Below are 22,405 nucleotides of genomic sequence, written 5' to 3'. Positions count from 1 at the left end.
TGTGTTGGGGGGGGGTGGTTAAGAAAAATAGAGTAAAAAACGTTGGAATAAAAAACAATTTATATTTATAGTGCTTTAAGTTGACGCTTCTCAACAAGCCAGTTCCTGTGGTTTAGGGAACACCACTGATGCACACACATATCAGAGCCAACCATGTTGCAAAACTTCCGTGTTGGCTCTCTCTACATATCCCAATTGGCTATTTTAAGTTTTCTAAGTCATGTATCTGGGCATGTTACAAGAATACCATATCCCAATTAAGTAGTATTATGTGTAAGGCAATAAAACATCTGTCAAAATGCAAGCAGTCAGAAAATGGAACTCTTACATGCCTTTATGAAAACAAAACAAGATAAAATACACTTAAAGATGTACTTCGACTGATGAAGTTGGAAATTTAAAATTACAGCAATAATTCAAGAATGGGAAAGTTATACATAAAAGAACTCCAGGTAAACATTCAGACCAATGAAGCTTAACAGTGATGTGAAATATTGTAAATGTGGATTAGAAACATAAATGCCAAGACAAAGCAGTTTTCAAACATACAGTGGCATATTATGAAATTCATCATGTAATAAGAAAATGGATGTGTCACCCAAGGTCAATTACCAGCAGTTAAGGAGTAGAACAGAGTAGATAAAGTAAAATGCATTGAATTCCTTATTATTAATATTGTCAGACTCAGAACGGCTGGCAATTAGAGTGTGTGACTTTAAATATGTAGCTTACTACTCTAAAGGATGACTTCCGTGGAATTAAAAAAAAGTACAAATTGGAAATAGCTATAGTATAGAAAATAAAGATCTTAATGTGATATAAATGTCAAGAGCCTTTGCGATCTGAAAAAAAATCCTTTCATTTTGAAAAAAAAAAAAAAAAAGAAAATGGCTTACCATTTTAAGAAAAATATGTAGGAAAAATATGTAGGAAAATGTAAGGGTGTTGTCTGTTAAAGGGGATTAAATTTTTTTTAATCTTACACACAAAAACCGTATATAATATCCATAAGGATAAATTAGTATGTATTTGTTCACTTTTTACTTCAACATAAAGGTATGTCCTTTTTTTATATATTCAGAAGACATTCAGAAAACATGAAGTATATATTGGGATTCAAAATTTCGATAATTTTCAAACAATAGATATGGCACAAAGTATCAAATGGAAATTCCAGGAAGTCATAACAAAAGAAGTGCATTTTATTGCATTAAAAAATCTTTATTTATTTTTGGAGAGAGAGGGAGCAGGGGAGGGACAAAGAAGAGGAGAGAATCCCAAGCAGGATCTGCACTGTCAGCACAGAGCCCAACATTGGGCTCGAACCCACGAACTATGAGATCATGACCTGAGCCGAAACCAAGAGTCAGACACTGAGCCATCCAGGGACCCTTAATTTTATAGCATCTTTAAACCCCAATCTCATTTGTGTGTGTGTGTATGCGTTTGTGCTTTTGGTTAACATTTAGTACACAAAGCTTAAAATATCTACATGTCAGTGTTTTTCCATCTTCCTTAGTAATGGACTCTTACATTTTAGTTGTAGGACTTTAGTTGTAAGACCAGACTAGACTATTTTTCCCACCTCCCCCTGTAGCAAGGTCAAGACCCGGACTGCATTAGGCGGTGGGCACACCTTCCAGTAAGTATCCTTCAGGGGAAAAGTGTGTGTTTTTGTGTCGTTTCCTTCATCCTTCTGGCTGGGCAGGGCCCTGGAATGCAAGCAGGGGTCTTGGGCCCTGGTACGTCAGCTACTTCGAATGGCTGAGCAGTGAGGTGGATGATCCTGAGAACCTGATCCTACAGAGGACTTTGATTACCTATGAGAGAGTATTTCCTGATTGGTGATTAGAAAAATGAAACTGAGTGGCTTATACGGAGTGAGGGGGTGATGGAGACAGAAGCATAGAATACAGACTACTCCTTCAAGATGCCTCACAGTGAAGCCAAGGAGATATGGGCAGCAGTCTGTGAGAGAGAGGCAAGGTTGGGAGTAGGTCATGCCTTGTCTGGGTGGGAATGCAACAATGGAGAATCTGGAATATTTATAGTCTGAGTCCAAGAGAGAGGTACCTGGGAAGAGGGAGAAAACCTAAACAACTATTGGAAGAAAAAAAGAGTGACTGGGAGGGAATAGAATCCAAAGCCAACAGAGAAGAGGCTAGTCTCCTGTGGCCAAAGGGAAGAACGGGCACAGATAAAGACAAATTGGGAAGTGCAGGAATGGAGACCGTGTAGCTCCAGCTGTTTTCTGGAAATTAAGAAACAAAACAAATCTTAAGAAGGAGAGTAGACAGGGTACGAAAAATCCTCAAGGGATTAGAAAAACAAGCAAACTGCAGATAAGAATTGAGCATTTCCTGGGCTCCTGGGTGGCTCAGTCGGTTAAAACGTCTGACTCTTGATTTCCGCTCCGGTCATGATCTGATGGTTCGTGAGTTCAAGTCCCACATTGGGTTCCGTGCTGACAGTGCAGCACCTGCTTGGGATTCTCTCTCCCTCTCTCTCTGCCCCTCCCCTAATTGTGCTCTCTCTCTCTCTCTCTCTAAGATAAATAAACTTTAAAAAAAGAAAAACAAAATTGAGCCTTTCCAAGGTCCTACCTGAGACTGGCCAAAAGGACGTATCATCAGCCAATGAGCAAAGCAGTGTGATATTCTTCAGCAGTGCTTCGCAACTTAGAAATTAGTCGGTTAGAATGAATCATTAGGCTGTTATAGAATAGACTACTTCAAGGCTTATGCAGCAGACGATCAAAGGGTTGGTGGAAATGAGTGTGTCGATGACAGTGTGGTTGAAATAATAAGCCATGAGGTCCAGACAAGTTAGGAAATGAATTGGAATAAGGAGGGTGGAGAGACTGGTTAAATGGAGACAAGGAAGTGAGTTCAGGTGCAGTCCTGCTGACAGGGAGGAGTGGTGGTGGAAGGAGGGAGCTGGGAAGTTCACGGGGCGGGGCGGTGGGGGGAAGGCAGGAGGTCAGAGGGGCAGCAGAGCCCAAGGGGTGAAGGCAGAGAAGAGCAAAGTTCACATCACGCACGGTTTTGGAAGGAACAGGTTTAAAGAAGGAAATTGGTTGGGGGGCCAACTGGTCTCAGAGGCCATGGCTGTAAACGGAACACCAGTAGCAGGGAGACATGCAGTATCTGGAAATAAGAGCTGGCCAACCAGCTAGGAAGAGGCTTCACGTTGGTATCTTTCAGGATTTTTCTGTAAACGTAAAATCTGGAAGATATGCACCGTTAGCTCCATTTAATGGGTAAGTTTTAGAAAAAGTTTGGAGCACTGTCAGCTAATTGTGAATGACAGATGTTGAGTGCTTACAATTATTCTTCTTTTCCCGACACTAACGAGGACATCTTAGTAGTTCGGACCTAACCGCACAAGCCCTCCGTGCTATTGATTTTTTACTTTTTTCTTGTTCCAGTAGAGGGCACTCAAAGCTCAAATAAATGCATGCAATCGTTTTATGGCAATTGTTTTTATGTAATTAAAGCTCATATTGAAATGAAAACGAGAAATCCTGATTTAGTGAGACTTAATTACTAGTCATGCGTGTAAATTTCACTAACACGAAATGAGATCTTGTAAGTGATCACATGAGAACATGTCTCCCCAGACACTGTCAGCACACACTGAACGTAGGAGGAAAAAATCTCTTGCCTGTGAGACAAGATGGGACTTTCTAAAGGCAGGCCCACAACGGACCCCTGACCCCCAAGTTTCATTTTCATTCCCATCTGACTTCTTCGAGAGGGCTCTTAAATAATGTGGAAATAATCCTGCAGGCTACTGGACAAATATCCTTCAGTGAAAGTCATCTGAGAACGCGCTAATAGAACAAAGGTGACTAAGACAAGAGAAAACCCTTTGCTGGCAGATCTGGGCCACAAATGAGTGAGGTGGCTCAGAGGGAGGCGGTAGCCACTGTGTCCAGCCCATGAGGGGTTCTTAGAGAAGCTTCCAGAAGACCTTGCATTTCAGAGACAGCTGTGAAAATCCAAGTACTTACTATTAGGACTTGAGGGAAGACAATCTCCCCAGCACAAGATTAGCCTTGCGTGGCTTTGACTGCCAATTTGGCAGAATTACCGTGGACGATGGGAACAGTGGTAACGTGGCTGTCAGTATATTTCGTCAAAGATTCTCCTGGAGGAGTTAGACCTCGGGGTCAAGTGATTCTGCAGCGATGGTCTTTGCCACAAAGGGGGCTGCCATGATCCAAGCACAGCAGCTTTGCCAAACACAGAGGACATTTTGGTTTGGCTTTACGTCTTCTGTCGGAATTAAGGGTTACTTGCAGGCAGTGAGTGGGAATCACTTCCAGCATCCTGTAATAATGATGATCTATCAATAAGAATTAGCTTCTTAGGTAGTATGCAGGCTGCTAAAGGGAAGAGAGGACTCTCCCACAAAAAAAAAGTCTTCTTGGCAGAGATCGTGGAGCTGGCATTACAAAGAGTATGTTATGGCTTTATGACTTATTTATAACAGATTTTTTTCTGTAAAGCACTGTTACAAGACTCTGAAACTTTACGATTTAAACAACTCCCCTTATCTGCCCCCACCCTCACCAGACGCAGCCTTCCTAGTACTCATAAACTCGGTCCTGTCTCTTCTGGATACCTTAGTGCTGGGATTCTTCAGTCCTACACATGCATTAACTCCCTTACGCTCAGGATGCAAATGCCAGTGGGGCAAAGGTCCGAGAAGCTATGCAAAATGGAATTTTTTTAAAAGCACTTTCTCGTCTTCTTAATAACATGACAGTACAAGATAAAGGATTTATCCTTTAAGACCCTGAGGGTGTGCAAACATCAATAATGAAAATCAAACAACTTTAAGCTTGTGGAGTTAAATATAGAATATATATTTATGGCTTTGTTGTAATTGTTGGGCACGTCTCGCCTTGCCATATATTGTTGACAGACCAGGCGGCAGCTGTCTCATTGTTTATTGTTTTTCTCTGCTTTCTGACATTGGCTTGATTTATAGTTGTAGGCGATAAATTACAAGGTTGAATCGAGTTTCTAACCCTCTGGCTAAAGATTTCCCATTACCTGGTTAGGCAAGCTAAATATTTTATTTAAAATAACCTCAAAATCATACTAAATGAAAATCCTTCCAATGAAAGTGAATGCCGATGGTCTTGAAATTAACGAGCCCCACCCCATGTGACCGCTTGGTAGAGCGAAAAAATGTATAGCAGTCCCGTCAGCAAGTCTGGCTTCTATAATTTAAGCAAGCCACATCTTCTCTGTGAGTCTGCAGTGTGACTCCTTCTCCAACCCAGCCAAACAATCTCGATGCCTCTAGGGATGATGTTTGTAGCACTTAGGATGCATTCTGCTGAAAGAAACAAAAGGCCTGGCTAAAGATGACTTAATAAATAAAGGCGTGTATGATCTGGTTTTTTTTTTTTTTCCTTTTTTAAAAAATGTATTTTAATTCAAGTTAGTTAACATAGAGTGCAGTACTGGTTTCAGGAGTAGAACCCAGTGATTCATTGCTCACATATAACACTTAATGCTCCTCCCAGTAAGTGCCCTCCATAATGCCCATCACCCATTTAGCCCATCCTCCCACCCCCACCCCTCCAGCCACCCTCAGTGTGTTCTCTGTATTTAAGAGTCTCTTATGGTTAAGGCACGTATGATCTTACCTAATAGGAAGTCTGGGCGCAGGGTAATTTCCAGGGACCTTCACTTGGTAGCTCAGTGATGTCAGCTGGCCTGCAATAAACTTGTCTTTAAAGTCACAAGATGACTGCCATCAGTATCACATCCTCACACAGTGACATTCACAGATAGGAAAATGGGTATTTTTCTTATTTCCATTTTCTTAAGGTCAAGGAACACTTTTCCAGAAGTTCCAGACTTCACGCACTGACCAGAATTGTACAATGTGTCCATCCCTTGGTGAATCACCAGTCCAGGAAACAGAACAACCATAGTTGGCCTGGATCAATCATCATCCGTGACCTGCAGCAGGACAGCATCAGCATGCCCAGGAATACAAGGGGAGCGTGAACAAGTCAGTGTTCAGAGAGGTGAAGGTGAAGGCCAGGGAGGGTTGCGTAGATGATGTGCACCGTCTGTTGCTCTCTCTCAGGCTCTGCGCACATGGAAACATGCACACAAGACTCACTCACTTGTAGGTTTCAGAGTGGCACAGTAAGTACCCCAAACCCAAATGACAAATCTTTCTATCCAAGTAACACAATTCCATTCAGTAGAGACTGCCTTCTTTACTCCGCAGCCTGAAAATGACCCTGTTTGGAACGTATTCCCAGTTCGCTCCAAGCACTTGAGAGCACAGATTAAATTCTATAAGCAATATCTCCTAAACCTACCGAATTTAATTGAATCCTGATCCCTGTAACTAATCACTGAAAAGGCATGACACTCCATGATATGGATTAAGGGGGGAAACCGTTCCATCATTACTGCCTAAGCTTTACTAAATGGTGATAGTGTGGGAGGAGAGAAGAATGCTATGTTGCTTCTAGACCTCATCGTGGTCAAATTGTAAACTTCAGATAATCAGTTTTTACTGTCCTCGTGGCTTCATAATTTCCTTCCAAAAAGATCCAGAAGTCTCCCTCTACCAGGTTATTTCCCCCTCTTTCCATTTCAGGGAGCCTTTTCAATTCAAGATGGTTTTGCCTATGACCAACATGACGCTGTCTTCCCTTCTCTCGTGTGAATGGTAACACAGATAAGATAGTTCATGATTAGGAGACATGTCACGTGGCTCTCACTCTGTATCTTTTAATCTCAGGCTTCATTTTTTTCTGTCTGAAATCCTCTCGTTACTGGTGATGGAAAGAAAATGGAGCTTCTCTGTTGGCATGGGGCTGGAGTTCCTTCCCAGCTAAGTCAACCCGAACTGGAGCGCAATGTAAAGTTTGAGGAGATCATCATTCTAGAAGAGCAGCTGTGTTCACAAATTATAAGAGAGCTGAGGTTCCAAATACCAGAAGGTGAGTCAGGATGTTCTCAACAGGCAGAGAAGCAGGAGAGCGACAGGTGTCAGCTGGGAAATGGATCTGAACATTCAGAGTCAGGGCGGTGTGAGCAAGAGAAAACACAGGAGGATCAAGGGGACAGAGAGAGAGAAGGGAACCAAGCAATTGATGTATATGCCTGGCTCAACCAGGAGTCTGGATAAAAACAGTCTTCCAAATCATTTGCACCATAAAATTATTGCAGTTTTGAGACTGTTAATGAAGAAAATAGAATGCATTTCTAGGGGTGCCCGGGTGGCCTCAGTTGGTTAACCATCTGACTCTTGGTTTTGGCTCAGGTCATGATCTCACGGTTTCATGGGTTCAAGCCCCATGTCAGGCTCTGTGCTGACAGTATGGAGCCTGCTTGGGATTCTCTCTCTCTCTCTCTCTCTCTCTCTCTCTCTCTCCCTCTCTCTCTTTCTCTCTCTGCTCTTCCCTTACTTGTGCTGTCTCTGTCTCACTCAAGATAAATAAATAAAGTTAAGAAATGCATTTCTATTTTTTTTATTTTTATTTTTGGAACTTTTAGGGTAGTTGCTTTGGGATCCAAAGCTATTTATTGTCGTAGTAATGTGAGGTTCTGTCAGCAACCTTTTTTCTGGTATTTTAACCTCCTCTTACTCGAGATTCTTTCTAGAGTTTGTTGTGTCTGCCTTCCTATTTTCGCTACAGATTAAGGTATGCTCTCTTACTGGGCATCACAAAGGAGCAGCCTGGAGTCGCTACACATATAGGTTTGAGTTCAGATGACAATTTAGTCTACACATTCACATCCTATAGAGCAGTTAAACTCTATTTTCTTCTATGTGCTGATACTGAAAAGAGAACATTTGCAACAGAGATATATAGAATATCATAAAATATGATTATTATATTACATTTTAATTACATCATATTTTATAAATATATACTTATAAATATATAAAAATACAAAATATATATCAGTTAGAGAAGGTCTGTGGCTTTAGCTAATAGAAAACTTGACTAATATAAACTTGGGGCATCTGGGTGGCTCAGTTGGTTGAGCATCCAACTCTTGACTTCTGCTCAGGTCATTATCTCATGGTCATGGGATCAAGCCCCGCGTTGGGCTCTGTGCTGAGTGTGGAGCCTGCCTGGAGAGAGCCTGCCTCTCTCTCTCTCTCTCTCTCTCTCTCTCTCTGTCTCTCTCCCTCTGCCCCTCTCCCTGGCTCATGCATATGAGCTTTCTCTCTCTCTCTCTCTCAAAATAAAATCTTTAAAAAACAAAACAAACAAAACAAAACAAAAATATAAGCTAGTCTTATTCAGTTTAATACTACTGGAGACAGTCCAAGAACTGCCTTTTTCTCTTTTTGCTCTGCCATTCTCACCATCATGGCTTATTGCCTCGATGTCAAAAAATGGCTGCTCCAGCTTAACCATCCCATCTGTGTTCAAGGCCAGAGGTAAAGGAAATTACTGGTACAACCTATCCCTTTATCAGGAAAGGATCAGCTTCTTTGGCCGGAATTGAGTCACATGGATATTGCTAGCTGCAAAGAGAGCTAGAAAAGTGTGTATTTAATTCTTTTAGCTTTGGGGCGCCTGGGTGGCTCAGTCAGTTAAGCATCCAACTTCAGCTGAGGTCATGATCTCGTGGTTTGTGGGTTCGAGCCCTGCGTCAGGCTCTGTGCTGATGGCTGAGAGCCCGGAGCCTGCTTCAGATTCTGTGTCTCCCTCTCTCTCTGCCCCTCCCCCACTCATGCTTTGTCTCTCTCTGTCTCTGAGCTTTCACGAGCTCTCTCTGCTTTGATGAGCACGCTGTCTCTCTAAATGGCTAAACTTAAAAAAAAAAAAAAACAAACCTAATTTATTTGCTTCTTTGCCTTCTTATTATTCTTTACTTATGCCTACATTTCCATAATAGAATTTCAGACATCTTCTAAAGGTATGTAAATTATTATGAAGTAACCAGAGTTAAAATTGGAGCAAAGGATTAAGGATGATTAGCTGAACCTATTATTGTAATCATTTCACAATGTATGTAAGTCAAACCATCATGCTGTATGCCTTAAACATACACAGTGATTATTTTTGTCAATTATTTCTCAATAAAACTGGGAGAAAATTTTTAAAAAAGAATAAGGATGGGAGCCAATTGGAATCAGGAATTTGACTAAAAATGCACCCCTTGTTGAGGTAAATATATAGTATGGGTAGGCCCAAAATTTGCCTTTGTCTCTCCTTATCTTTTGCCTTATGTTCCCTCTAAGAGGGACCCTTCCAGGTCTCCTTCAGTTGTGATTGGAATGAGCTCTCGTGGGTCCGGGAGCAAAATCAGCTGGAAAAGCAGGTGTCCATGCATGGGTGACCTTCTCTTTCCTGAGTTACTGCAGCCACTTCTTGGGACCAAGGTCTTCATGGCTGCTCAGCCATTTGAAGTGTTTTTTCAGTGCTCCTCTTGTTGAGGAGAGTTTATTATTATTATTCAGTTGATAAACACTTTTGATTACTTTCTCTCTTGGGTTAAAGGAGAAAGGAGAGAGACATATTAACTGAGGACTTACAAGGTATCAAGGACTGCCTCTGTGTCTCCCCGTGGCTCCCACAATCTTCTTGCTGGCTTGGAGGAAGTCACGTATTGTAGGCAGAGAGGCTGAGGTTCAATGAGGTTGAGTTATGTTTAAACCCAGTCAATGGCAGCGGTAGGTTTAGAGCTTGGATCTGACTCTGAAGCCAGAGGTAGGTTTAGAGCTTGGATCTGACTCTGAAGCCCACGCCTACCCATTATGCTGCTTTAAAGGAACTGCATTTATCCATAAAACCAAGGTCCACCATCAGAGCTGGACATCTGAGGCTCAACCATTCTCTCCTATTCTCTCTGCTCCCCAACCAGCTTCTCTGAAGGCTGTTCTAGAAAGATTCCCAGGCTTAGAATTAGAAGGTTTGTTTACCACTTCCTGCTCTTTTACTTAATAGCTGTGTGGGTTGGGTAATTCACTGAAGCCTCCTGAAGCCAGGTTTACTCATTCACAAAGAGAGGATGATGACAGTGCCCCCAGCACTTCATGACTGGGGTGCCAGGAGGGAAGGGAATGGTGTAAAACTCAAGCTAGATCCTCTTTGTGGTACACACCTTGAAAGAAACATAATCTTTAATCCCATTCCATGCATTGTTTTATTTATTTACTTATTACGGGACTCTCAAGATGTTGTTAAAGAGAAAATACTACTTCTCTGTTGCTTTTCAGGCCCCAGTTCATTTGTTTAGGAGAATCTGACCTTCCTGTCTAGGAAAACTCTGACTCCACAAACACTCAGTAGCCTATTCACCGCACTCACCCAGTTGTAATCAAACAATCATCTGTTTAATGTCTGCCTTCTTCCTGCATGAAAGGGGTGGTTGCCTGCTTTATTTTGGACCTCTGTTCCCAGCACCCACTACTCTGGTTGGTTAGAGGATACCAGAACAACATCAACAATGTTGCCATGTTGAGAAACTACTCAGACAACTCCTGAAATCTAAGGGAGTGCATTTCTCCTAGCCTGTATTACCTGCCACAGGGTACTTACTTTGGAAAGGGAGAGCTTTTGGGGTTATGTCAGAGGTAAACAGTTTTTGACTCACACATCTCATATGACTGAGCCTACGCATAGCCATTAGAGCAAGAATCAAGGCTGGAGAAGTAAGCTCAGGAACCATTGGATAAAGTAGATCATTACTGATTGGCATTTTAGTGTCTCCCTAAAACACAAATTGCCTATCCACTGCATTTACTCACAGACAAGGACATGCACACTTGCACCCCTCGAGGCGGGTTTCCCATTGTGCTGGGAACCTCTGAAGAGCATTCTTTGGGAAGAAGGTCAACTTTGGAAAGCCAGCTAATTCTCTTGCAGACCCTGCAGGGATGGAAGCCACTGTGCAACCACAGAGCCGGGCAGTCTCTGGATCCAGTCCTCTGTTTCCCTAGTCCTCTGACTCAGCACTGTTTCCAAAATTTAGAGAAAAAAAGATCTAATAAGTGGAAAAAATTATTTCCCAGTAATGAATAGACGCAAAGCAAAACCAGCTTATACCCAGAATCCAGGAACATATTTTTGGATCTGGCTACCTGGAAATAAGACATTTGAAGTAGGGTCCTCTTGGCCTGACTGCCCAACCAGCAGCACAGTTCAGGGAGTGTAGGGCACAGGACAGGCACCAGGCTGATGCTCAAAAAGAAAATGGAAACATTCAAAGGAAGCAGTAGGAACATTTTTTTTTTTTTTTGACTGTGCAGCCAATCAAGCAATGGAAATATTTGGGACTCCCTAAATAGAAACATTCAGGAGAAAAGTGAGATGGAACACACATTCCCATTGTCATTATGAAGCAGTGTTTATTGAGTGTGGACAGGGCACGAGGTAGCTCTCCAAACGCAGAGGCACCCCCAGTTCCTGTGGAAAAGTGTGCGGAAGACTGCATGTTGGCAGCTCCCGGCTGTGGCAGAACCCGTGACTCATGACGACCCTGCTGGCTGGCCGAATCTGTGGCTCTGTGGCAAGCTTACAAACTCTTGAGGTGCTTCCTGCTCAGAAAACTGTGCCTTGGGCTGGTTATGAAACAGGAATATTAATTACTATTGTGATCGTTAATGGGGAGTTCTAATAATTAATGCACTTAAGGTTCTATGTGGTATTTGACTTGTTACCATGTTTTAAAACATTACGAATCAGATGACTCTTCTCTCTTGGGTGTTTGATGAATTGTGATTGGTAATAACAGCTAACTCATGATGTCACTCTGAACAGAAACAGGCTGGCGTGAACACGGGGATACAGGATGGAAAGTTACATAGGAGATAGAAAGGTAAAGTCTAGAGAGGCCTTTGTTCTTGTCCAGATCGTATTGCATATTAAAATAATCTTACTCAGGGCACCTGGGTGGCTCAGTCAGTTGGGTGCCCGACTTCGGCTCAGGTCACGATCTCATGGCTGGTGAGCTTGAGTCCCATGTCAGGCTCTGCTCTGACAGCATGGAGCCTGGAGCCTGCTTTGGATTCTGTCTCCCTCTCTCTCTCCTCCCCCTTTTGTGCTCTATCTCTCTGTCTCTATCTCTGTCTCCATCTCTCTCTCTCAAAAAGAAATAAACATTAAAGAATGAATAAAATAAAATAAAATAAAATAATCTTACTGTAATACCAAAGGGGGAAAATTGGTTGATCAAAATGCACCATAAAAGCCTGGAATAAAGATCTGCCTTTCTTTAGAATCATTTACTGATGGAAAATAGGAACACAGTTGACTTGACTCATTGTTTCACGGAGAAACCATAATCTCAATCCACCTTTTGGTGACCTTCAATACCAATAACCAAACCAAGAATCTGGGGGATAGTTTCATTAACTCTCATATCACTGGGGCCTGAGAGGACAAACTATGCACTGACCCATGAAATAAAGCAGCACTTATCAGCAGGCAGAAGAAAGGACATTATTTTATTCCTCCCCAAGTTCTGGCTCCTGGCTAGTGAACTGAGCATCCATTTTCACTGCATAAGTAGAGCTTTCCAATGAGGCTAACATATGGTCCTTTTCCCACCTTTCCCCTCTTTTTCTATCTTTTTTAACCTTTTTTGCACCAATTGTGGAACTGTCACTTCCAGAAAACAAGGGCAGACGCTGACACTGGAATTATAATCTCCTTGCTAAATCTCTGGAAATATCATTCCCTTGGTAAAGCACTCCTGAAGAGTTAGAAATGGAAGTACCTCTATAAAAGGGCCTTGGGAATTATAGTTTTTCATATATACCATTGGTTCAGGGTATCACAAAACCAGTCATCTTCAGAACACTTGTCAGATCCTACGAGTTACTAATGTTCTTCCTTCCAGAGTATTTTAGCACATCACATAAGTCAGAGAACAGAACCAAAGAATCCACATATCCTGTCTAATTGCAAACATCATATAGGAATGGTTCTCTTTGCAACTGAAGATGAAGAGGGGGGAAAAAAAAGACCAACATAAAAACTAAGTTGAAAACAGAAAGTACCCATAATATTTGACATTCAGCGGAAAATTATTTGTCCTCCAATTATTTACCAATACAATTATTTAGAAATTTGGTATCCTAAAGCAGTCTAAGTAAAAGTTACTGAAAAAGGTGTAATAACAAATAATAGAATAATTTTGGCTTTAGAAAGAAATAAAGAATGAAGAAAGAGCTAAGTGAGACGAAAAAGGATTGTAAAGAAACCACATTTGCCAGAACAGAGTGAAAATCTTTACTAGAGGCTATAAAGAACAAATTCCATACTGAATGAAATTCAAGATTGCCGAGAGTGGCACACTTCGGTGACTCTTCCAGAAAGAAGAAACATACCAAGAGATAAACATAGAGAGGAAAGATATGGGATTCCTGAAATGCAAAGCCAAGCTAGGAATGATAGATGTGTCTGGAGAGGATATCAAACTAATTGCAAGAAAACTTTCTTGAACTGAAAGAAACATCTGAATGTACAGATTGAAAAATGGCTAAATCGGTTTCAGAGAATGTTAATAAAAAGAATCACATATGATTCTATCATGATGAGTTTTTGAATTATGAAGATTAATAAGAATTATGAAGAGCTTATAAACATCCTTGAAGAAAATAAGAGGGTAGTAGCAAGGTAACTTTGAAAGCAACAAAAAAATCAAGCTGACTTAAGACTTTTCCAGAAGCAAACACCTGATGGCCACAGAGAGGGAACAATAGAGTGTTAAGATTAAGACATTATTGCCAGAGAACTGGATTCAGTCAAGTTTTCATTCATATGTGACAACCCAGAAAGGTATTCTGTGATATACGGAAGTTAATAAAACGTGTTATCACACATATTTTTGAAGAATGGCTTATAGACAGATACCACAGTACAGTTATGAGTTACAGTACAATTATGAACAAAGGCTGGTGATGGGTATTTGCAAAACTTATTGTTTCCAGGGTGATTGATAAAACTCTACAAGATATTGACTTATATGCCAAGAAAACCCTGGGAAACTACAGGTGATGAAATGTTTGGTCTCTATATTTAGAGAAACTAGGATTTAGCTAGATTAAGTGGTATGTCTCAGAAGCTCAGTAATACAAATGGAATCAGGACTCACATCCTCTGAATCTTGATGCAGAGGGCACTGGTTGTCATTTAGTGTTACTTCTTTCTATTTTGATTTAACTTTAGGAAGTTTCTATAATAAAACAAAAGGGAAAAGAAAGTCGGCTTGAATGGTTGATCATGTTTAAAATAAATTCCTCTTTTCTTTTCCAGGATTAGGTTAGTGCCTATCTTTCATCAGGATTTTCTCTAGATTCCAATCATAATCTTGTCAACACAACAAGAAAGGCCTTCAACAATGATGGGTTCTGACCTTTAAGATCCTTGGTGAGTATCAGGCCCTGCTCTAGGCCCCAGGGCCAATTCTCCTAGGTATAGAGGACTAAACCAAACAAAATCATGTGCTCATGCCTCTTCCCATCAAGAGTTAGGTTTGGGGACAGACAGACCTACCTAGACTACAGCAAAGGATGCCTTTTCTCATCTGGTAATTAACATACCAGCTTCGGTAATTAACACATCTCACCTTCACTACAAGGGGACAATGTAGGATCGCCAGGCGTGAGGAAAACCAAAGATGCAAAAGAGGAACAGAAAAACTACTGGTGGAGAAAACAAACTATTAAGGGCACAGAATAGAAAGTGTCTTTCCTAAGGCCACCTTTCAAAAGTGTCAAAAGTTCTAAGTGTCCTCAGATCTATTTTAGAAGAAATTAACCCAAAGACATAAAAGAAACCGACAATGCAAAAGCTTTTACAAACTAAAAACATAAGGTAAAACAGAAGCGAGGGAAGGGCTAGAAGGTAAAGTTGAAGGTGGTTCTCAAAATGCAGGGCAAAGATAGGGACAAACATGAAAGAGAAAAGAAAGAAGGAAACAATGGGAGTGTTAACCCCAAAGTTCCAACAGTCGGGGGCTGTGGTGGCACAGTTTGCTTCTGTTGTGGTGGTGGAAGTTGTTATTGTTTATGTATTAGTAAAAATAATAGCTAACATTTGTTGAGGGTTTTCATTGTACTGGCATCTGGGCTAACCCGGGACGTCTTGTTTTATTATCCTACCAGCTTTTGAATAGAACCATGGGGTTATAGCAGAGAAATATTTAGAAGGTAAATGATTACGATGTGGTTATTGAATGTATTTAGTTGCGGGGAAGAGAACGCCGGTTAAGGGGTAACTCTTGGCTGGTTGAATAGTAACAACTGAGATCAGCAATGCAAAAGCAGGAGCTGGTTTGGAAAATTAGAATATGCGTTCAGTTTCAACTTGTTGAGCTGAAGTTGCCTGAAGACCGTCAGAAGGAAGAAGATCAGTAGAAGTTTGGCTTAATGAGCCTGACACTCAGAGAAAAGGCTAGGTCAGAGAGAGCTATAGGAATCACCCACTTATCAGTTGAAGCCAGAGTGGATAAATCACCCAAAGAGTCTGGGTGTAGACAGAGAAGAGCTGGAGACCAAGGACAAAGCAGCCTGAGGGACAGACTAGGGAGGAGTGCTCAGTGAGTGGGCAGCCTGGGCCCAGGGTGGCAAATGGCCGTGGGACAAGAGAGGCCTGGGCAGGAAGTGGCCAAGGGTGGGCACAGGTGTACTGGACTTTTCGACGCAGAGGATTATTGGCAGGTGGTATTTGTCAGAACAATTTTAATGTCATTCTGAGCACAAGCCAGATAACAGCTGAAGAACGAATGAGAAATGAATTAGTCAAGTTCTTTGTCTGCTTCACGTGTGGATTGAATGAATCGGCCTATATCAGAAGACATTACACGATTGACAGGTACTGTCTGCGAGTATTTAGCAAATTGCCTGTGATATAACATATGCTCAACAAATTCAGTAGAGACAGATAGATAGAGATATTGATGGTTAAAAAAAAAATTTTATTAGTTTTCTTTATTTTTGAGAGGCAGAGAGAGACAGAGCGTGTGTGGGGCAGGGGGGCAGAGAGAGAGGGAGACACAGAATCAGAAGCAGGCTCCAGGCTCTGAGCTGTCAGCACAGAGCCCAATGCGGGGCCCGAACTCATGAACCATGAGATCATGACCTGAGCCGAAGTCGGACGCTCAACCGACTGAGCCACCCAGGCGCCCCAGATATTGATGTTTTAAACCAGTGTATTATAGTGATTGGGTGTATAAATTTTGGATCTGGATGGACTTGAATTTGTAGTTTAGCTCTGCCACTGTGTAGCTGTGTAAACTTGGACAAGCCACTTTGTTTCTTTAAAAAAAATTTGTTTTAACATTTATTATTTATTTTTGAGAAAGAGAGAAACAGAGCGTGAACAAGGGAGGGCTAGAAAGAAAGGGAGACACAGAATCCGAAGCAGACTCCAGGCTCTGAGCTATCAGCACAGAGCCTGATGCGGGGCTCAAACCCCTGAGCCACAAGGTCATGACCTGAGCTAAAATTGGATACTCGATGACTGAGCCACCCAGGTGCCCCTAAGTCACTTTGTTTCTACATCTTCTCTTTCTTGTACAATGATTTATGGGTATCATCCATCGTTTTTTGTTTTTTTTTTTTTTTTCTATTATGAATGGTAGATTAGTTTGTGGATATTTGTTTTGTCATCAGGATGAGCTCTCATGTTCATATGTGAATTGATACAATCAGGGTTCATCTGGTCATGCAATGTTGAATACAGTTTAGTTTAATATTGGTTTGAATTTGTTCTAGCATGCTCTTTTCCCCATGAGAAAGTAGGAAGCCAGGTCTTTTGTATACCTTTGCCTTGGGTATTTCTGCAGGCAGACCCCTGTTAAATTTGGAAGACGCAATGGTGGGGGTCCAGAATAGGATGTGAAGACAGGACATGGCCCAGGGCAGAGAAGAGAGGTGGATGAAGGTGGGCACCCACCGCGAGGAGCAGTGGACCCTTGCAGGAGGCTGGGCAGTGTCCCGAGAGACTGGCAAGGTCTCAGTCCTTGCAGGACCTTGTGGCCGACACAATGGTGTCCTAGCACTGGGCAGTTGGGGACCTATGAATAGAGGGGCTTTCCTTTGGCTAAGATGCAGGAAATGGAATGAGGGGGAAGCAAAGAGTGGTGACAGAGATATGATTCACCATTGATTTGTGGTAATTTGAGAGCTAAAGGAACAGCCTGTGTCTTTTTTTTTCTTTATTATTTTTTTTAATGTTTATTTATTTTTGAGACAGAGAGAGACAGAGTGCAAGTGGGGGAGGGGCAGAGAGAGAGGGAGACACAGAATCTGAAACAAGCTCCAGGCTCTGAGCTGTCAGCACAGAGCCCGGCGTGGGGCTCGAACCCACGAACTGTGAGATCATGACCCGAGCCGAAGTCGGACGCTCAACCGACTGAGCCACCCAGGCGCCCCAAACAGCCTGTGTCTTGCACATGAATCTGTGCACTGAAAAATCCCACCTGCAGCACACTCATACTATCTACCAAGAAATAAATGTAACTTGTTCCTGCTTTCCTGAGATTTGCCCACTATTTTTATTTCTTGCCTTATGACGCTGGCCAGAACTTGCAAAATAATTAAGAGGCCACAACTTAAGAATGAAGAACAATTTAGCCACGAGCTGCCAAGACCAGGACATCTGAGGGGGGACACAAGCGAGACAGATGATGATCCTTTTATTCATTCCAGCCTACAGACTGGAAAACTAGGTGAACTCTCCCACCACCCCCCACCCGCCCACCTCTTCCCTCCACCTCCCAGGTGCAGGGACAATTGGGAGACTCCAAATAGAGTGAGGTTCATTCACTGGCATATAGCGAATTGAAGGCTCATGGTAGAAATTCAGTGCAATTATAAGAAACCAAAGGAAGTTACCTATCTTGACCACCAAGATACATAGCTTAAGGGGCGCCTGAGTGGCTCAGTCGGTTGAGCGTCCGACTTCGGCTCAGGTCATGATCTCACAGCTTGTGAGTTCGAGCCCCGAGTCGGGCTCTGGGCTGACAGCTCAGAGCCGGGAGCATGCTTCGGATTCTGTGTCTCCTTCTCTCTCTGCCCCTAACCCACTCGCATTCCATCTCTGTCTTTCTCAAAAATAAATAAACGTTCAAAAATGATTTTTAAAAAAAGGTACATAAAGATTCACTCTCACTCTTACTTCAATGCTTCCAGAAATTTCTACTTTGTGTGATATCCTCATGAAAGCAGGTATGGCAAAACAAGTTGAAAGCTACGATACTAACCAGGGACTCCTCAATTAAAATTACTTTCATCTTTACTTCTCTTCAATAGCTGCCAATACAGGTCATCAGTACACATAAAAGTTTTCTTATGTCATGATAAATGAGTATACAGATACCATATATGTTGTATTTCAAGTATGAAAATTTAAGGTCAATTAATTTTCGTCAGTCTTTCTCACCATCCCAAACAAGACCTTCAGAGAGCTGTCCTTCACAGTAATCCCATCCAATGGGCTCTGTGCTTGCTCCCACCCCTCCTCCTCTGGATGTGCTTGCTCCCACCCCTCCTCCTCTGGATGTGCTTGATCCCACCCCTCCTCTTTTGGATGTGCTTGCTCCCACCCCTCCTCCTCCCATGGCGCCCACTCACTTTGCTCCACTGTGAATAAGCTACCACTCTGTTTTCACCCTAAATGCTTACCCCCCGCCCCCACCTAATCTCTGACATTGGGTCCTCCACAGATGTTCTTGCTCCAATCAAGCATGCCTCCTTTCCTGCAGCTCCTAGATCCTTGAGAGCGTGGGATTGGACAGGAGCCACCCAGGATTCTTATTGCTATCCACTGCTGCTCTAAGTAAGAAGGCAGTTGAGTGTAGAAGTAACGTGCATAGACCTCAGTGGGGTTAAAATCCTTGCTCCACCAGAGCACATCCATGGACAGGTTATTTGGTCTTTCAAAGCCTCTGTGGTTTCATTTGTCAATGGCAATAATAAGAAAACCTACTTCAGACGGTTGCTCAAAGGACTGAAGGAGATGACACATATATCAAGCTCTCTGAACCATGCCCAGCAGAGGTGAGTGCTTGATAAATATAACCAACAATGGCATCATCTGTGTCACGTTCTCACCCTCGCGTAAAATCAGCTTTGAGGCTTTGGGCCTCTGTTGCACATGTTCTGGGCTTTACCCCACCTGTGCTTTTTTATTGCATCCGACCCTCTCTCACAGACCTTCAAATTCCTTAACGCCAAGGACGTTCACACTCGCTCCGCATAAGAAATCCAGCCCCATGGCCACACCTTGCACTTTCTCACCGTTTACAACTGTTTGCCTTTTGAAATCTTAAACTTCACCCTTCCATTCTCTGAGAAACACTTCCGGTCAACTCCCTCCGACTCACTCCAAACATACCCTTTCACATCATCAATGCCTCTGATGCCTGGATGATTATATTTTCCCCCCGATTACGAGTTGCTTTCGGGCCGCACTTCTTTCTTCACCAAGTTCAGACCCCCCCGAGTCCACCGACCATTTCTTTAGTGATTTTTCCTTTTAGTCCCTTTCTTTGTTGTCCTTCTGTGGCTTCTGTTCTGTCAGAACCTGACTGTAGACCCACCTACTCGCACTGTCCAATATGGTAGCCAGTCAGGACAGGTACATGTGGACCGTGTCACACAGTCTTTAGATTTTGCCCATAAATAAATGGGCAAAGACACCAACAGCTACTCAGAAGAAAGCTGTTCAAATGGACAATGATCTATATTTTATCTTAACTGATAAGTAAAAAATAGAAGTTAACACAAACCATATATCATCTTTGGCTTGGGAGAAATATTGTGATAACATCAGGCTAGAACACAGTAAAAGAATCATGCCCTGACACTATTAGTTGTAATAGAAACAGGTAAAAACTTTCAGGAGGACAATTTGGTAATATACATATAAAGATCTGAAATATGCCCATGCTCTTAGATCCAATAATCCAATTCATAGGAATTTATCTTTAAAAAATAAGCAGAGATGCATTAAATAGAGTAAAATAGTACTATAACTGTGAAATTTTGAACACAAATTCAATCTACAATAAGTTCAAAAATAAAGGCACATCTATGTGATATATTACTTCCCAGTCATTAATATTTTCTCTTTTTTAAATGAGAGAACAGGTTTATTTGTTTTTGAGAGAGAGAGAGACAGGCAGAGCACGGAGAGACAGAATTCCAAGCAGGTCCAGGCCCTGAGCTGTCAGCACTGAGCCTGATGCGGGGCTGGAACTCATGAGCTGTGAGATCCTGACCTGAGCCAAAGTCAGATGCTTAACCCACTGAGCCCCCTGGGCGACCCCGGGTCATTAATATTTTCAAGGACCACTTAGGCCATTGAAAATAATCACCATGAAACCTCATCACAAATGAAAATTATACAAAATTGTGTTTACGGCATGACTGCAATTTAGTTTTACATATGTATGTAAAGCGTGGTGTATAAATATATATGGTATATATATATGTATATATATCTATATATATACATACACACATGTATATGCATGGTAGGTAGATGGTATATATGTGTATGTAAATGATACATATATATCAAAATTTTAATAGTTATTTCTGGTAGAGATGATTAAGTGTGATTTACACTTTTGTATTTATCCATATTTTCTATATTTCATACAAAGAATGTGCATTACTTTTAATATCAAGACGGATGCTTTTTAAAAAGTGGTAAGTTTGTATTGGGAGTGGAGGGATCAGAGAGAAGGCGCCCCTTACTGCGCCCTTCATAGACTTTCCTTCTGCACAGATGCACCAGAAGAGGGCGCCTCCACCTCTTCCCGCAGGCAGGATCTCTCAATTACCTATGAGGGATGGGGGGGGGGGGATGCTCCCCAAGTCAGTAGAAACTAACCTGAAATGCCTCACTTCCCTGGTGGCCACATTCCTCTTCCGGGCCTCCCGGAAATTTGTGTAGCAGAGGGATATGTAGTTTTGAATGGCCTGTGAGAGCTTCCTCTGGTCACCCTCTTAACAAACACGCAGCCCGAATGACTTCCGCTCGGTCACCCCTGTATCCTGGTTTCACCTACGCAGCTGCTAGGAGCTCCTCAGCAGAAGGCCGAGGCGACGCAGGCAATGGCTTTGCCTTACTGGCCACAAACAGGTTGGTGGAGGTGGCCCAGTTCACACCTACCACCTAAAAGGCTGACCCAGTCACCAAGGGTCCCTGAACCCTACCTTGCTCCTTAAAAAGCACATGCTATTCTTCGTGGTATCAGTTAGGGGGCAGCAGATATCCTGGCATCCTCTGCTCTCTCAAGGAAGCTTCCAATTTGGAGATCCTGAAGTTGCTATGAATCGGGCTACTATTTCACTTACCGGCTACCGTGGCCTGGCAGTTCCTTCCTGCACTAGCAGATCACGTCGGGAAGCCTAACCCTTTCACCCGGTGGAGTGCTTATAACTCACTACTTTGAGCAAAGGTGAATCTGAGTAATAAATTAGCCTGGATGATTACTGGACTCTGTCTCAGCGGAGCCAGTTTCTTTACTATCTAAGTATTACAAAGCCCCAGACTTCTCTTTTGGGCTATCATTCTGTCTCTCCCATACGCCCAAGACAGCTCTATTTTGACTCCTTAAAATACCCTCAGGAGGAGGCTGCAGGTAAAGGATGAGTGGAAGACATCGACACAATTGCTTCTGCAAGGTCCCGGGTTTAAGAGAATGAGGTATAGCCCCACCCACAGTAAAAACATGCTTTCTCTGATGCATATGCATTATGGAGACGCTTCTGTTGCTTTCTCTTTACTTATATATGCATATCTACACCCACATATACACACACATGTAAACATGTTAACAATGATTATTTGGGGAGGGATGCTGCTAGGGGTTTTACATTTCTTACATTTCATACAAAGAATGTGTGCTTGAGAGCCGGGGCGGGGGGCGGGGGGGATGGGATGGGGGGAGTGACCAGACTGATAACTTTGTTCAAAATGGCTTGATGCTGAGCTCTTCAGCATCCCTGAACCAAAGTCTTCTTTTGGTTTTAGTCACGTGCCTTTGTTCCTTGTCAGAAGCGCCTCCTCTGGCAAATGCAGGAGGTGGAGACAGAAGCACAGCAAGGGGGGGACTGACCGGTGACATCCCAGCCAGCAACAGAGCCACCATGTGCAGTCGCGTGGGTCTGGCCAGGACCAGTCTGCCCTGATGGCTTCTCATAGTTCGTTTGCCCATCTTTCTGTGCTCCACAGAGCAGGACACCGATAGTTCAGTCCAGTCAGCAGAACTTTCTAGAGAAGAGAAGTCACACCTACTATGTACCAACCAAGCACGCTTTCTGTCAACTCATGATTCCTCACAGCAATCCCCAGAAGGGGGTGCCATTGTTACCAGCGCTCATTTGTCAGGGACCGAGCTACTACTGGGCCATTTGCCCAGTGTCCCCTAGCTTGAAAGTG

General features: G+C 42.6%; 1 long non-coding RNA gene and 1 other non-coding gene across 4 annotated transcripts in view; both read right to left on the bottom strand.

Annotated features, from left to right (window-relative positions):
• Positions 1-1,008: 1,008 nt before the first annotated feature.
• Positions 1,009-22,405, bottom strand: part of LOC147583352 (uncharacterized) — a 38,338-nt gene continuing 16,941 nt past the window's right edge. The window contains exons 2-3 of one of the 3 annotated variants that reach the window (XR_015248131.1): positions 5,663-6,114; positions 1,009-5,346 (exon numbers count right to left, since the gene is read on the bottom strand). This is a non-coding gene — a long non-coding RNA (uncharacterized LOC147583352). Of the gene's footprint in view, positions 5,350-5,662; positions 7,829-22,405 lie in introns of those variants that run through there. The other 2 variants (XR_015248130.1, XR_015248129.1) reach the window with 2 other exon arrangements.
• Positions 17,296-17,380, bottom strand: TRNAR-UCG (transfer RNA arginine (anticodon UCG)). Its single transcript has one exon. It is a non-coding gene; the product is annotated as a tRNA-Arg (tRNA).

The sequence above is a fragment of the Puma concolor genome, chromosome A2 (assembly GCF_028749965.1).
Source record: "Puma concolor isolate L17-30 chromosome A2, mPumCon1.1.hap2, whole genome shotgun sequence".
Classification (NCBI taxonomy): domain Eukaryota; kingdom Metazoa; phylum Chordata; class Mammalia; order Carnivora; family Felidae; genus Puma; species Puma concolor.
This window is presented reverse-complemented; position numbering and strand designations above follow the sequence as displayed.